Source organism: Aquarana catesbeiana, linkage group LG02, assembly GCF_042186555.1.
Source record: "Aquarana catesbeiana isolate 2022-GZ linkage group LG02, ASM4218655v1, whole genome shotgun sequence".
Taxonomy (NCBI): domain Eukaryota; kingdom Metazoa; phylum Chordata; class Amphibia; order Anura; family Ranidae; genus Aquarana; species Aquarana catesbeiana.
In genome coordinates, this window is record NC_133325.1 from 399,206,678 (window position 1) to 399,222,357 (window position 15,680).

Below are 15,680 nucleotides of genomic sequence, written 5' to 3' on the forward strand. Positions count from 1 at the left end.
AGGTTAATCCTCCACCAGCACAACAGAGTATTGCTCCAAGCTTAATGGATTCTCCCTCTGGGAGTGGAGAGAATCCAGGAGGCTCCAGAGAGGAAATTGAGGAGGAGCCTGATAGCGTTTCTTCAGATTCCCAAGAGGAGTTGGAGGGAGAGGAAGTGGATGGGGAATCCACAAAAGCCTCTCGCTACAAACTTTCTCTGGAAGAAGTGGAGGAGCTCTTAGGAGCTATCCATACCACTTTAGGAATCCAGGAGGAAAGGATGAAGTTATCACTCCACGACCAGATGTATAGGGGCCTAGGGGAACATAAAAAGAAGGTGTTTCCGGTCCATGATATCTTGGTCGATGCCATCAAAAAAGAGTGGCAAGACCCGGAAGGGAAGCCATTCTTTTCAAGAACTCTGAAACGAAGGTTTCCCTTTGCAGAAGAGGAGGCGCTAGTATGGAATAAATCTCCTAAATTAGACGTGGCCTTTTCACAGGTCTCCAGGCATACTGACCTGGCCTTTGAGGACACGGGGGTGCTCCCAGATCCCATGGGCAAGAGGATAAATTCGCTCTTGAAAAAATCCTGGGATTCTTCCCTGGGTAATCTCAAGCCTGCCATGGCGTCCACAGTGGTGGCACGGAACATGGAATATTGGTTGACACAAATTAAAGCGCACATAAAAGCAGGAACGTCTAAAGAAACAATCCTGTCGTCTTTCCCTATGCTCCTTAAGGGGGTGGCTTATCTTGCGGACGCCTCGGCAGAATCGGTGCGTATGTTCGCAAGATCTGCAGCCTTATCCAATTCGGCAAGGAGAGCCTTATGGCTTAAAATGTGGCAGGGAGATAGCGCATCTAAGATCTCTGTGGAATCCCTCTCACAGGGGACTTGTTGTTTGGACCTGGTTTGGAGTCCGTCTTGGATCGGTCGGCCAACAAGAAAAAGGCCTTTCCTTTTAAAAGGAAATTTGCAGAGACTAAAAGAAAGTCTCGCCCTCTGAGGAAGTTTGACCCCCCAAAAACTGAACAGCAGAAGAAAGTTTGGGGACAGAAGGGCAAAGGGCGTGGGGGGGGCTATTTTTCGCCCTCCTGAACAGCCCAAAAAGACCAAGTGACGGAACCACAGTGGGAGGAAGATTGGGTTGCTTCCTCCCACTGTGGAAGATGATCACCTCCAACCAGTTCGTATTGGGGATTATAAGAAGAGGATACCGGTTGGAGTTTGCAAAACCTCCACCACTTAGAATCCTTGTCTCCGAGCTGCCAAAATGTGCAGAAAGATCATCAGCTCTTCTTTCCTCTCTACAGGAGTTGGAGGAACAGGAAGTGGTAGTACGAGTCCCAAAAGGAGAGACAGGCAGAGGCTTCTACTCCCACATCTTTGTGGTCCGCAAACCGTCAGGAAAGTTCAGGCTCATCCTGAACCTGAAGCCTCTGAATGTCTTGGTCACCTACAAGAGGTTCCAAATGGACTCAATCTACTCGGTGAAAGCACTTCTTCCCCCAAACTTCTTCATGGCATTGGTAGACTTGAAAGATGCCTATCTGCACATTCCCATCGCAGAAGGATACCAGAAGTTCCTCGGGCTGGCGGTAAGTACCGGAGAAGGGACATTTCACTTACAGTTCAGGGCCCTCCCCTTCGGGCTATCCTCTTCCCCCCCCCGCATCTTCATCAAGGTGATGGTGGAGGTCCTGGCTTTTCTGCGACTCAGAGGCATCTCAGTAGTCTCATACTTAGACGATCTGCTCCTGTTTGCCTCTTCCCCGGAACAGTTGTCGCGGGACCTACTGGTAGCAAGAGACATCCTGGAAAATCTAGGATGGCTCTTGAACCTGGAGAAATCCAACTTGGTCCCGTCACAAAAGGTAATTTTTCTGGGCTACAGCTTGGATTCAACAAAGCAGAAAGTCTTCCTTCCCTTAGAAAAGATCCAGAAGGTGGACAGGGCAATGTTGTTACTCCAGGGCAGTCATCAGATATCTGTAAGAAAAGCTATGTCTGCTTTGGGCTTACTGACAGCCTCGCTTCCAGCAGTTCAGTGGGCAGGGTTGCATTTTCGCCCTTTACAACTGTTCATCCTGAGGGTCTGGGACCACAGTCAGGGGCCTTTGGACTCCCTGATAAAGGTGCCAAGTCAAATCAAGAGATTACTATGGTGGTGGAGAAAGGGGGCCAATCTTTCACAAGGTCTGGATTGGGTCCTACCAGTGTCCAGGAATATCACGACCGATGCGAGCGGCACAGGTTGGGGTGCGCATCTAGATTCCCGGATGGTTCAGGGCGTCTGGCTGAGAAAGGACGCAAAAAAGTCCTCTAACTGGAGGGAACTGAGAGCTATAGCCTTGGCACTCAGAGCCTTTCAGAGGAAACTCCAAGGACAGCATGTGCGAGTCCGATCGGACAACTCCTCAGCAGTAGCCTATATAAACAGGCAGGGGGGTACCAAAAGCAGATCCCTGTGGGTCCTGACAGAAACCATTCTCAAATGGGCCGAAGCAAATGTTCTGTCCCTCTCGGTGGTACATTTGAAGGGGGAACAAAATCAGGTGGCAGATTTCCTCAGCAGGAAAATGCTGAGAGAAGGCGACTGGGTTTTGAACCAGGAGGTTTTTGAGGCAATCTCTCTAAAATGGGGGATGCCATGTGTAGACCTCTTTGCTTTGAGAGAAAACAGAAAGACGCGTCTTTTCTTCTCCCTGAACAAATGGTACAGGGCACTTGGAGTGGACGCACTGGCTCAGAGCTGGCCTTTCTCCAGGTGTTATGCCTTCCCCCCCTCCTGTACTGATTCCAGCAGTTCTGAGAAAGTTCCAGTTGGAGAGCACAACTCTCATTCTGATTGCATCACATTGGCCCAGGAGGCCTTGGTTTTCCATCCTAAAAAGCCTAGCGGTGGAACCTCCCTGGATTCTGCCAGTCCAGTCCAATCTTCTTTCTCAGGGGCAAATCTGTTGTCCTCAGGTGGAGCGGTGGAACCTCGCAGCTTGGCTACTGAAGAGGAATTGCTGAGGGGCAAGGGTTTCTCGGATCGTTTAGTGAAAACCCTTCTAAGTTGCAGAAAAAAGGAAACGCAAGTTATCTACCGGAAAAGTGTGGAAACATTTCAATAGCGGGTGCACAGAAAGTTCCTTTGATGTACGCAGCTCCGTAGCGGTATTAGAATTTCTGCAATCAGGGGCGGACAAAGGGTTAGCCCTTAGCACCTTCAAAGGACAGGTGTCCGCCTTGAGCGGTTTTCTGGAAAAACAGCTAGCAACGGATCCATGGATAGTCAGGTTTTTTAAAGCCTTAAGCAGGCAGAGACCAGTTAGTCTCCCCCTTTCCAATGTGGGATCTTTCTTTAGTTTTACAGGCCTTCACGGTGGAACCATTTGAGCCGTTAGAGGCCTGTACGTTAAAATTGATCACCCTCAAAACGGTGTTTTTGGTGGCGATCACTACGGCAAGGAGAGTGAGTGAACTGGAAGCCCTCTCTATTAGGGCACCCTTTTTTCAGGTGTTTCAGGTGTGATTTTTAGAACCGATCCGGCCTTTTTGCCAAAGGTGGCCTCGAGTTTTCATAGAGGCCAAGAAATTATTTTGCCTACCTTCTGTTCGAATCCTGTGAGGGAACAGGAACATATTTTTCATAAATTGGACGTTAGAAGGTGCGTCCTTCAGTACTTGGATAATACAAAACCATTTAGGAAGTCTGATTCCTTTTTTGTATTATTTTCAGGGGCTAGGAAACTATGCAAAGCCTCTAGGCGTACAATAGCCAGATGGTTAAGGTTAGCCATTATTCAGGCTTACGTAGTCAGGGGGTTGGAGCCCCCGGAAGGTATTAAGGCCCATTCCACCAGGGCAATGGCGACTTCTCAGACAGAGTGGGTTGGTGCGTCTCCAGAGCAGATCTGTAGGGCTGCAACGTGGTCCAAGTTTGACACGTTCGTGAAGCACTACAGATTGGACCTTTTGGTCAGCAAAAGACCAGGCTTTTGGTCGTAAAGTACTGCAGGCAGTAGTCCCACCCTAAGGTAAGGTGCTCGCTTATCCTCTCTATGGTGCTGTCCTGAAAGAAGGAATGGGGAAAAACAGAGTTACTTACCGGTAACATCCTTTTCCAGGAGTCTTTCAGGACAGCACAGGTACCCACTCAATGTGTTGGACATTACTGAAGAACTCATCGCATGAGAACGTCAGGTGAGATAAAAGTTATTGTGATGTGTTCTTGTGTCTCCCCAGCTGGCCGGAGGTACTCTTGAAGTACTGAGGGGCCGGCGGGACGGTGAGGCTTAAATCCTGAAATTTAAGGCGGTGTTTCCTGAGATGGGAGGAGCCAAGGTCTCTCTCTATGGTGCTGTCCTGAAAGACTCCTGGAAAAGGATGTTACCGGTAAGTAACTCAGTTTTTTGCATTACTAAATGTGTTTTAAACAAAATCTCCCATTGGACCAACACGTTTACAATGCAGATGTGTCATACACATCCCCCTCTATGATATCTTACATTATAGAATGATTTTACTGTGGAAATTTAAAGATACAGAGCCCCAAATTCCAACCCATTGGCTGCAAACTGAGACTTTTGCACTACTAAATGGGTTAAAAACAAAATCTCCCATTGGACCAATACGTTTACAATGTAGATGTGTCAAACACACCCCCCCTTCTATGATATCTTACATTATAGTATGATTTTACTGTGGAAATTTAAAGATGCAAAGTCTCAAATATGAACTCATTGGTTACACAGTGACATGTTTCCAATACTTCGAAATGGGTCAAAAACAAAATCTCCCATTGGACCAAAATGTTTACAATGCAGATGTGTCATACACACCCCCCTCTATGATATCTTACAATACGGTATAATTTTACTGTGTATATTCAAAGATTCAAAGCCCCAAATAGCAACCTATTGTTTAGAAAGCAACACTTTTCAAATGTTCTAAATGCCTAAAAATAAAAGGCCTCATAAGGCACACAGGGCGTTTTTACAGCTGCTTTTAGCAGCGTCAGACATTTTTTTTTTTTTTTTTTTTTTTTGCAGCTTAAAAACGCTGCTCCATGTTGTTCTATGGTCTCATGCACACACAGGCTTTTAGGAGCTGTAAATGGCATAGGCGTTTTCAAGCTGCAAAAAAAAACCCAGGGCCAGTGCGTTCTGAGGACCTGTGCGTTCTGAGTGTCAGAGCTGTAAAAATGTCTGACACTGGCTTAACGCTGGATACAGCTGCGTTAAGCCTCGTCAAGCGTTTTTTTGACATGTCAAAATCAATGGTTCCCTATGAGAGCCCATTAATTTGAATAGAAGTTGCACCAGAAATCGGATCATGATGATCGGACTTGCGGTGTGGCTTGTGCACTGAGGATCTTGAAGGGGAACCCTCACCAAAATGAAAAAAAAACGTTTCTGGGGTACCCCCTAAGATCCATACCAGACCCTTATCTGAGCATGCAGCCCGGCAGGTCATGAAAGGGGAGGGGGGACGGCGACCGCCCCCCCCGACCATACCAGACCACGTGCCCTCAACATGGAGGGGGGGTGAGTGCCTGCGCCCCTCCACCCCAAAGCACCTTGTTCCCATGTTGATGGGGACAAGGGCCTCTTCCCGACAACCCTGGCTGGTGGTTCTCAGGGTCTGTGGGCGGGGGGCTTATCGAAATCTGGAAGCCCCTTTAACAAGGGGCCCCCAGATCCCAGCCCCCCACTTTATGTGAATGAGTATGGGGTATATTGTACCCCTGCCCATTCACCCAAAAAAAAAAGAGTCAACATTTCAAAACAGTACTCAGGTTTTTAACAAAGTAATTTATTGAAGCAGCTCCGGCGTCTCTTCTTCCGATTTCTTCTCCCTATGGCAATGTCTTCATCCTCCGGTTCATCTCCCTCCACTGATGTCTTATTCCGCTGCCGGTTCTCCTCGCTCCGCTGTCTTCTTCCGCTGCCAGTTCTCCTCGCTCCGCTGTCTTCTCCCTCTGCCGGTTCTCCTCGCTCCGCTGTCTTCTCCCTCTGCCGGTTCTCCTCGCTCCGCTGTCTTCTCCCTCTGCCGGTTCTCCTCGCTCCGCTGTCTTCTCCCTCTGCCGGTTCTATTCTCTCCGCTGTCTTCTCCCTCTGCCGGTTCTATTCTCTCCGCTGTCTTCTGCCTCTGCTAGGTCTCCTCTCTCCGCTGCCTTCTCCCTCTATTCTTCCTCTTGGTTTTCGGGGTCTGTGGGCAGGGGGCCTTTTCCTTCCGATTTCTTCTCCCTCAGGTGATGTCTTCATCCTCTGGTTCTTCTCCCTCCGCTGATGTCTTCTTCCGCTGCCGTTTCTCCCCTCTATGCTGTCTTCTCCCTTTGCCGGTTCTCTGCTCTCTGCTATCTTTTCCCTCTGTTCTTCCTCCGATGATGTTCTCTCAACGCTCTCTCGCTGTAATGCTAGGGCCGCCGTGTGCCATTTCTTATATAGCCATGGGGCGGGGCCACCCGGTGACGTCATCCAGAGGCCTTGCCCCCTTGTGACACTGCCCCATAATGCCCTGGCAGTGATGTCACAAGGGGGTGGGGCCTCCAGATGACATCACCGGGTGGCACCGCCCCATGGCTATATAAGTAATGGCACACGGCAGCCCTAGCTTTACAGCGGGAGAGAGCGTTGCGAGAACATCATCGGAGGAAGAACAGAGGGAAAAGATAGCAGAGAGCAGAGAACCGGCAAAGGGAGAAGACAGCATAGAGAGGAGAAACGGCAGCGGAAGAAGACATCAGCGGAGGGAGAAGAACCAGAGGATGAAGACATCACCTGAGGGAGAAGAAATCGGAAGGAAAAGGCCCCCTGCCCACAGACCCCAACAACCAAGGGTTGTCGGGAAGAGGCCCTCTTGGTTGTCAGGAAGAGGCCCTCCTCCCAATCAACATGGGAACAGGGTGCTTCGGGGTGGGGGGGCACAGGTATGTAATCTCGGTCATTACATTTTAGTTGATTAAATCTACTATAGATTTAGTTGACAAAAATCTTATGTTATTTAGTCTACTAAAACTAGACTAAAACTAAAACAATTCAGATGACTAAAATATGACTAAAACGAAATGGCATTTTAGTCAAAACTAAAACTAGGTCAAAATTAACACTGGTATTGAAAAATGTAAAAAGATTATTTAAAAAAAAAAAAGGCAAGAAAAACAAAGGGTAACATTTTCGTAGCAGTAAATCAGCCAATTCTACAGAAATTCAACAGATAGAATAAGTATAGCCACATCATCCCTGAACAACCCACTCCCTGTTTAGGAGCATAAAACCATTAGACTTATGTATGAAGGGGTGTAATGTAAATATGTTGCTCCAATGGGAGATTTTATTTTTTAAGTATTTATAACTTTTGAAAAGTGTTGCTTTTATAACCAATGGGTTGGTATTGAGTACCAATGAGATCATATTTGGGACTCTTTATCTTTAAACTTCCACAGTAAAATCATACCGTATTGTAAAATATCATAGGGGGGGGGGGGGGTGTATGACACATCTGCATTGTAAACGTATTGGTCCAATGGGAGATTTTGTTTCTGACCCATTTTGAAGTATTACAAAAAAGTCACTGTGTAACCAATGGGTTCATTGTTTGAGAGTCTGTCTTTAAATTTCCACAGTAAAATCATACTATATTGTAAAATATCATAGAGCGGGGTGTGTATGATACATCTGCATTGTAAACGTTTAGGTCCAATGGGAGATTTTGTTTTTGACTCATTTAGAAGTATTGGAAAAACGTCACAGTGTAACCAATGGGTTGATATTTGGGGCTCTGCATTTCTAAATCTCCACAGTAAAATCATACCGTATTGTAAGATATCATAGAGGGGGGTGTGTATGATACATCTGCATTGTAAACATATTGGTCCAATGGGAGATTTTGTTTCTGACCCATTTTGAAATATTACAAAAAAAGTCAGTTTGGAACCAATGGGTTCATATTTGGGTGTCTATCTTTAAATTTCCACAGTAAAATCATACTATATTGTAAAATATCGTAGAGCGGGGTGTGTATAATACATCTACATTGTAAACGTTTTGGTCCAATGGGAGATTTTGTTTCTGATCCATTTAGAAATTGACATTTTGGACTGTTTGTAGCCAATGGGTTGATATTTGGGGCTCTGTATCTTTAACCACTTCAATACCAGGCACTTATGCACCTTCCCGCCCAGACCAATTTTCAGCTTTCAGCGCTCTCACACTTTGAATGACAATTACTCAGTCATGCTACACTGTATCCAAACAAAATGTTTATCATTTTCTTCTCACAAATAGAGCTTTCTTTTGGTGGTATTTAATCACCACTGGGTTTTTCATTTTTTGCGATATAAGCAAAAAAACAGCGAAAATTTTGAAAAAAACGTACTTTTTTTTAGTTTCTATTGTAAAATTTTGCAAACAAGTCATTTTTCTTCATAAATTTGTGCCAAAATGTATACTGCTACATATCTTTGGTAAAAATAACCCACATTAATGTATATTATTTGGTCTTTGTGAAAGTTATAGAGTCTACAAACTATGGTGCCAATCACTGAAAATTGATCACAACTGATGTACTATCTCACCTGAAGGCCTATCTCATTTCTTGAGACACTAACAAGCCAGGAAAGTACAAATACCCCCCAAATGACCCCTTTTTGGAAAGTAGACAGTCCAATGTATTTACTAAGAGGCATGGTGAGTTTTTTTGAAGCTGTAATTTTTTCCCACAATTCTTGGGAAAATTAAGATTTTTTTTTTTTACACAAACTGGTCATATTAACAGGTTATTTCTCTCACACAGCATATGCATAATTGCAACTACACCCCAAAATACATTCTGCTACTCCTCCTGAGTATAGCGATACCACATGTGTGAGACTTTTACACAGCCTGGCCACATACAAGGGGCCAACACTGAAGTAGCACTTTCAGGCGTTCTACAAGCATAAATTGCACATATCCTTTCTCAACCACCTATTACACTTTTGAAGGCACTGGAGCACCAGGACATTTGAATTGTCCACAAAATGACCCTATTTTGGAAAGCACACACCCCAACGTATAATCTATGAGGCAGAATGAGTCTTTTGAACGGTTCATTTTTTTCCAGAAGTTTTTGGAAAATGTGGAAAAAAAAATGAAAATGCATTTTTTTTACACAAAGTTGTCTATTTATAATTTATTTCTAACACATAGCATGTACATAGCAAAAATGGCACCCCAAAATGCATTCCTCTACTCCTCCTGAGTATGGCGATACCACATATGTGAGGCTTTTACACAGCCTGGCCACATACAAAGGCCCAACATTGAAGTAGCACTTTCATGCGTTTTACAAGCATAAATTGCACATATCCTTTCTCAACCACCTATTACACTTTTGAAGGCGCTGGAGCACCAGGACAATTGAATTGTCCACAAAATGACCCCATTTTGGAAAGCACACACCCCAACGTATAATCTATGAGGCATAATGAGTCTTTTGAACGGTTCATTTTTTTCCAGAAGTTTTTGGAAAATGTGTAAAAAAAATGAAAATGCATTTTTTTTACACAAAGTTGTCCATTTATAAGATATTTATAATGCATAGCATGTACATAGCAAATAACAAAAGATTACCTGTGGTTTTAGAAGTGCAGTGGTCCACAGAGGAGAGCATCGGTCCAGGCAGCAGGCAGGAATGAGGTCAGCGACAGCAAAAGCAATCATCCAGGCAGCAGGCAGGAATACTGTCCATAGTTCATACAGGCAGAGATACTGTCAGCACAGCCAGAGCACAGCCAAAGCACAGGTCCAGGTAGCAGGCAGAGGTGTCCCGGCAGAAATACTGTCCAAAGTCAGTAGAGGTAGCAGGCAGATATATGGTCAACACAGCCAAAGTATTGGTCCAAACAGCAGGAAGAAACATGGTCCATAATGTCATGGGTCTTTACAGGCAGCAATATGGTCAGCACAGCCAAAGTATTGGTCCAGGCAGCAGAAAGGACCATCAAGCTTAGGGCCAGGGGGACAGGGGTAGAGGCTTCTCCCACCCAAATCGCTTTGAAGCCTCCGGGCAACCAGACCCTGTTCTGGGAGCACAGAAAACGAAAAACTGTTTTTCTCTACTCAGAACGCTATTCTGAAGCCCCTCACATATGTGAGACCCCTGTGTACTAAAGTAGATGGCCAAAAGATCAGTCCAAGTGGCAGGCAAAAACATGGTCGATTAACAGGCCAAGGTCGGTACACGTGGAAGTCAGAAACGTGGTTTAAATCGGCAGGCAGAGGCATCGTCGGTAAACAGGCTGAGGTTGGTACACGTGCAAGTCAGAAACGTGGTTTAAATCGGCAGGCAGAGGCATCGTCGGTAAACAGGCTGAGGTTGGTACACATGCAAGTCAGAAACGTGCAGAAACGGCAAGCAAAGACATCGTCGGTAAACAGGCCAGGGTCAGTTAATTAACATGGTAGCAGGCAAATGGGGAAATGGCAGTCTGGTAATAATACAGGGAACTAATATTGGATGAATGCATGATAATTTCTTAAGCAATCTCCGATGCACAGGCCAGGTTGGGAGGGACATTGGGGACAATAATAGCTGGAATCTCTTCTTACTCCTCCTCTGCTGCATACACGGCATTTCTTTTGGCGTCTTCTTCCAGATTCTGTGGGGGGAATGCTATAGGGAAGGTGTTGCTCGTGAAGTCTACTCACAGCATCCGAGCGAATGCTTCCTGGGGCGGGACCTTGTTGGTAAATGAGGGCAGTGATTCAAAATACTTGAGGTAGGTGACTTGTTGGTTTTGAGTTGCTTTTTGGTAGCAGACAAACGAATTAAAAAGGGCCATGTGAAAAAGGTGAAAGGCAACTTTCTTGTACCAGTAACGGGACTTTCTGTTTGATAAGTAGGGCTGTAGCATCTGATCGTTTACATCCACCCCCCCCATATACATATTGTAGTCGTGGACACATTCGGGCTTTACAATGGGGCCGCGTCTTCTTTGGATCTCCACCACGGTGTCATTGTGGATGGTAGAGAGCATGTGGACATCTTTCTTGTCCCTCCACTTCATGGCCAACACCTCCTCGTTCCTCATGAATGCCGATTCTCCCTTTCTTAATTTTTTTGCCAACAGATTTCGTGGGAATCCCTTACGGTTTTTTTTTAAGGTACCACAAGCCGGGGTTTTTTTATTATAAAGGTGACGAAAAAGGGGCAGGCTGGTATAGTAGTTGTCGACATATAAATGGTATCCTTTGTCGAATAGGGGGTATGCCAGCTCCCAGACAATTTTCCCACTGGTTCCAATATATGTGGGGCAATCATGGGGCTGGAGCTGGGAATCTTTGCCTTCGTAGATCCGGAATGTGAAGACATATCCAGTGGCTCGATCGCATAATTTATTTAACTTCACCCCATACCTGGATCTCTTGCTTGGTATATACTGCTTGAAGTGCAGTCGGCCAGTGAAATGTATGAGGGACTCGTCCACACAAATTTTTTGGTCTGGGATGAAAACTTCTTTGAATCGCTGGGAAAAGGAATTGATTTGGGTGGCGTATCTTGAACAATTTGTCATGGTTGAAATGATCTCGGGGAGGGCACTGGGAATTGTCACTGAAGTGGAGAAAACGCATAATCATGTCGTATCTTGTCCTGGACATGACAGCGGAATATATGGGCATGTGTTGGATGGGGTGGGTGGACCAATATGCTTGGGCTTCATTCTTTTTTGTAAGCCCCATATTAAAAGTTAGGCCCAAAAACATTTTAAATTCATCCAGTGTGACACATCGCCACTGGAACATGCGGGCGTAGGAAGAATTGGGGTTGGCAGCAATAAATTGGGATGCATATAAATTAGTTTGATCCACCATATTCTGCAGAAAATCTTGGGGGAAAAATAAAGAAAAATAATCGAATTCAGAAAAATTCGTAGTGTTGGGCTGCACACCTGGCTGTGCGGTGAAAGGGGGGATGATAGCAAGTCCTGAGTTGGCAGGCAACCATAAGGGGTTTGCCAGGGCATCGGGAAGGTAGGACTGGGGCGGGGTTCTTCGGGTTGGGCGGGTAATTCCAGTGCTTGTACTGGGCTCCTCTTCCTCTTCCTGGGGTCTGGCGCTGCTGGTGGTAATTCCAGTGCTTGTACTGGGCTCCTTTTCCTGGGGTCTGGCGCTGCTGGTGGTGGGCAGATCTCCTGATCTTGGTCCTGATCTCAATCTTTTGGGAGGGACGGTTTCCTCCGCAGACTCTAACTCTGATCCACTATCCTCCACTGGCTCGTATTCCGAACCAGATGATGTGAGCTCCCCGCTGCTCCCATCATCCGACATGGTAAGAATCGCATATGCCTCCTCAGGTGTGTAAACCCTTTGGGACATTATGGCAATTCTTATTGGCGGGCCTGTGTGGTGGTACAGATGGCGGTATGGGTGGTGGTACGGGTGGTGGTGGTGGCGGTACCGGTGGCGGTACGGGTGGTGGTGGTACCGATGGCGGTACAGGTGGTGGTGGCGGTACAGGTGGTGATTGTGGTACCGGTGGCGGTACAGGTGGTGGTGGCAGTACCGGTGGCGGTACGGGTGGTGGTGGTACCGATGGCGGTACAGGTGGTGGTGGCGGTACAGGTGGTGATGGCGGTACAGGTGGCGGTGGTACCGATGGCAGTACTGACGGTGGTACTGGTGGTGGTGGTACCGATGGCGGCACTAGTGGCGATACTGGTAGCGGCCTGTGTGGCAGTATAGATGGTGGGCCTGATGGAGGTACTAGTGGCGGTACTGGTAGCCTGTGTGGCGGTACCGATGGCGGTACTGGTAGCCTGTGTGGCGGTACCGATGGCGGTGGGCCTGTGACAGATGGGCTGATTGACAGATGGGCTGATTGACAGATGGGCTGATTGGCTGGGCTGTGTGACAGGTCCTCTTTATTGGGGGGGGGGCCGTGTTGTGCACAGTACAGTACAAACAGTATTGTCAGACAGACACTGAATAACTCACTGATCCCTGCTCTCTCCTCTCACGATCGGTGTGTGAGGAGAGAGCAGGGATCAGATAGTAACAGCAACTTTTTTGTTTACATTTGTGACAGGCTGTGATTGGACACAGCCGGTCACCTGGTAAACAGGCAATTTCATTGGCTGTTTACCGATCGGGGAAGCGCTGTGTCCAAGGGACACTCGCCTTCCTCGATCACTACTCTGGATGCCTTCGAGTTTATTGTGACAGGTGATCGGCTGTGACTTTGACACAGCCGATCACGGGGTAAACAGTCAATAGAATTGGCTGTTTACCTAGATCGGGGAAGCGCTGTGTCCGAGGGACACGCGCCGCCGCCGATCGCTGCGCTGCGCGCTCCCGCGGGCACGCGCCGGCATGTTATCCTGCTGGACGTCATATGACGTCCAGTCAGGATAACTCAACCACTTCCGGGACGTCAATATGCTATTGACCGGGCGGGAAGTGGTTAAATCTCCACAGTAAAATCATACCGTATTGTAAGATATCATAGAGGGGGGTGTATATGGCACATCTGCATTCTAAACGTATTGGTCCAATGGAAGATTTTGTTTAAAACCCATTTAGTAGTGCACAAACGTCAGTTTGTAGCCAATGGGTTCATATATGGGGCTCTGTATCTTTAAATTTGCACAGTAAAATCATACCGTATTGTAAATGTTAGAGAGGGTGATGTATGTGTGACAACTCTGTGTAATCATTATTTTATATATTACATTATGTTATATTTAGTTTTTCTGTGTTGAATATTCAACCCAAAAAGCTTGTCTGATAGCAAGACCACTGATTTGCAACTGTCTGATGGCTTGACTCCAGTGTAATCATTCCCTGCGCCTTACAAAAACAGTTTCAGGTGAACTTACTTTAAACCCCAAAATTGGGCTAAATTTTTTTAAAAATCCCCCTGGAGGTTAATGAAATGAAAAGGCACTGGCAGCAAGCTCGTCTCCTCTCTAGCCTGGAGCCGTAAACTTCCCCTGCTGACATTTACCTATAGGCACGTCTATAATAAAGCTTAGCTATAAGTGGTGAAAATATCTCCCAAACATGCACCGTTTAGGAGATATTTACATTACATGCAGCCTGTGACATCACTGGCACGTGCGCTCTGAAGGAACGGCCACAGGTGTCATTCCTTCCAAGTTCTGTGCCAAAAAATGCTGGAAAAATGCTCAAAGACGCTACGCTCAGGTGTGAATGCAGCCTGAAAGCTCAACTCCAGGTTTGATGTCCCTGGCCCAAATAAATGTTTTCCTTCACTAACACATGCACCCGCTTTCAGCTCTGTATAAATTGTATGGTAGCATCAGCTTAGTATATGGTGCTGTGTTCCGGCAGCAGTATGGGGACTTTCCATCCCATTCCTGGACCAAATCAAGTCAGCCATTCACAGGAAGCCTTGTATTTTATGATTGAATAAAAGGCTTCCTCTGATTGGCAGAGGTGGAGATTGTGATGTCATCTGCCCGCCTCTGTGAGGCTCGGTTTCCACTAGTGTGAATTGTCATGTGACTTGGGACTGCAAAGTCGCATGACAAGTCGTACCCCTTGATTTCCAAGAGTACCGTTCATATCTGTGCAACTTCAAGGTAGTGCCTGCACTACTTTGGTCCCACTTCGATGCGACTTGAGGTCCATAGACCTTGAGAATACACAGGCATTGTTTCAAGTCGCATCAAAATCGCACGACTTTCAGGTCGCAATAGTGGAAACCCAGCCTAAGGGTTTGATCACACATGTGGCCTGGGGACGGTAAAACCAGGAGGTTCAACATAAAAATGCAGCTGCCCAGAGCTGTACACATGCTGTGCTTTGCATGGCAAAAATGACACAGCTTGTCACATTCAGCAGATGTTCCAGATGTTCGCTGACTCATGCAAGTCTATTGGACCGCTCCACAACTGTGTGCAACACATGCAATTGCTGCAGGGCGGTGAGGCATTTACAGGGTTAAATCAAGCAGCAAGGATGAAACATATCGCCTCCTCACCGCCTGTCAAACACCTCTGAAAAATTATCCACCATGGGGTCGCTTTTCAGAGGGGCAGCACATGTGAGCGAACCTAACCACACTCACCAGTTTCATTACCGACAATACTTGAATACTTACACAACGAACAGCATGTGCAGCAGAATGCTGGATTGGTAAAGCCGACCTCGGTTTCCTCTCTTCCTCCAGGGGTACATAGTAATCATGATGGACCTGGAGGCAACTCTGTCCTCTCTGGATTTCAGCAGGCTCTTCGAAGGACAACGCTTCAAACTTTTCGGATGAGAAGAATTACAAACAAGTGTTGCTAAATGAAGAAAAGCTGAAAAATTCTACCTGTACACTGTAAACCTGCTGTTTTTAAAGTAATTAAAACGCATTTTTTTTTTTTTAACTTTACAATTTTTAACACTGTGTGTAGCTCCCTCACTTTAAAGATTGCCTATCCCAGCATTCCATCCCGGTTTCCCTGACTTCTGCTCCCGTTCCCAGTTTCAAGGTAGCTTCCTTGGCTTGCTGAGGTTCTCAACCTCCAGTCCTCAAGTACCCCAATGGGCCATGTTTTGGGAACTTCCCTTAGATAAAATAACTCTTATCAATACCATGTCATTGATATTGATTTAAAGCGGCTGTGCAAAGTAAAGTAAAATCTGAAAACATGGCCCGTTTGGGGGTACTTGAGGACTGAGGTTGAGAACCACTGCTCTGGAGCAATCCTGTTGAA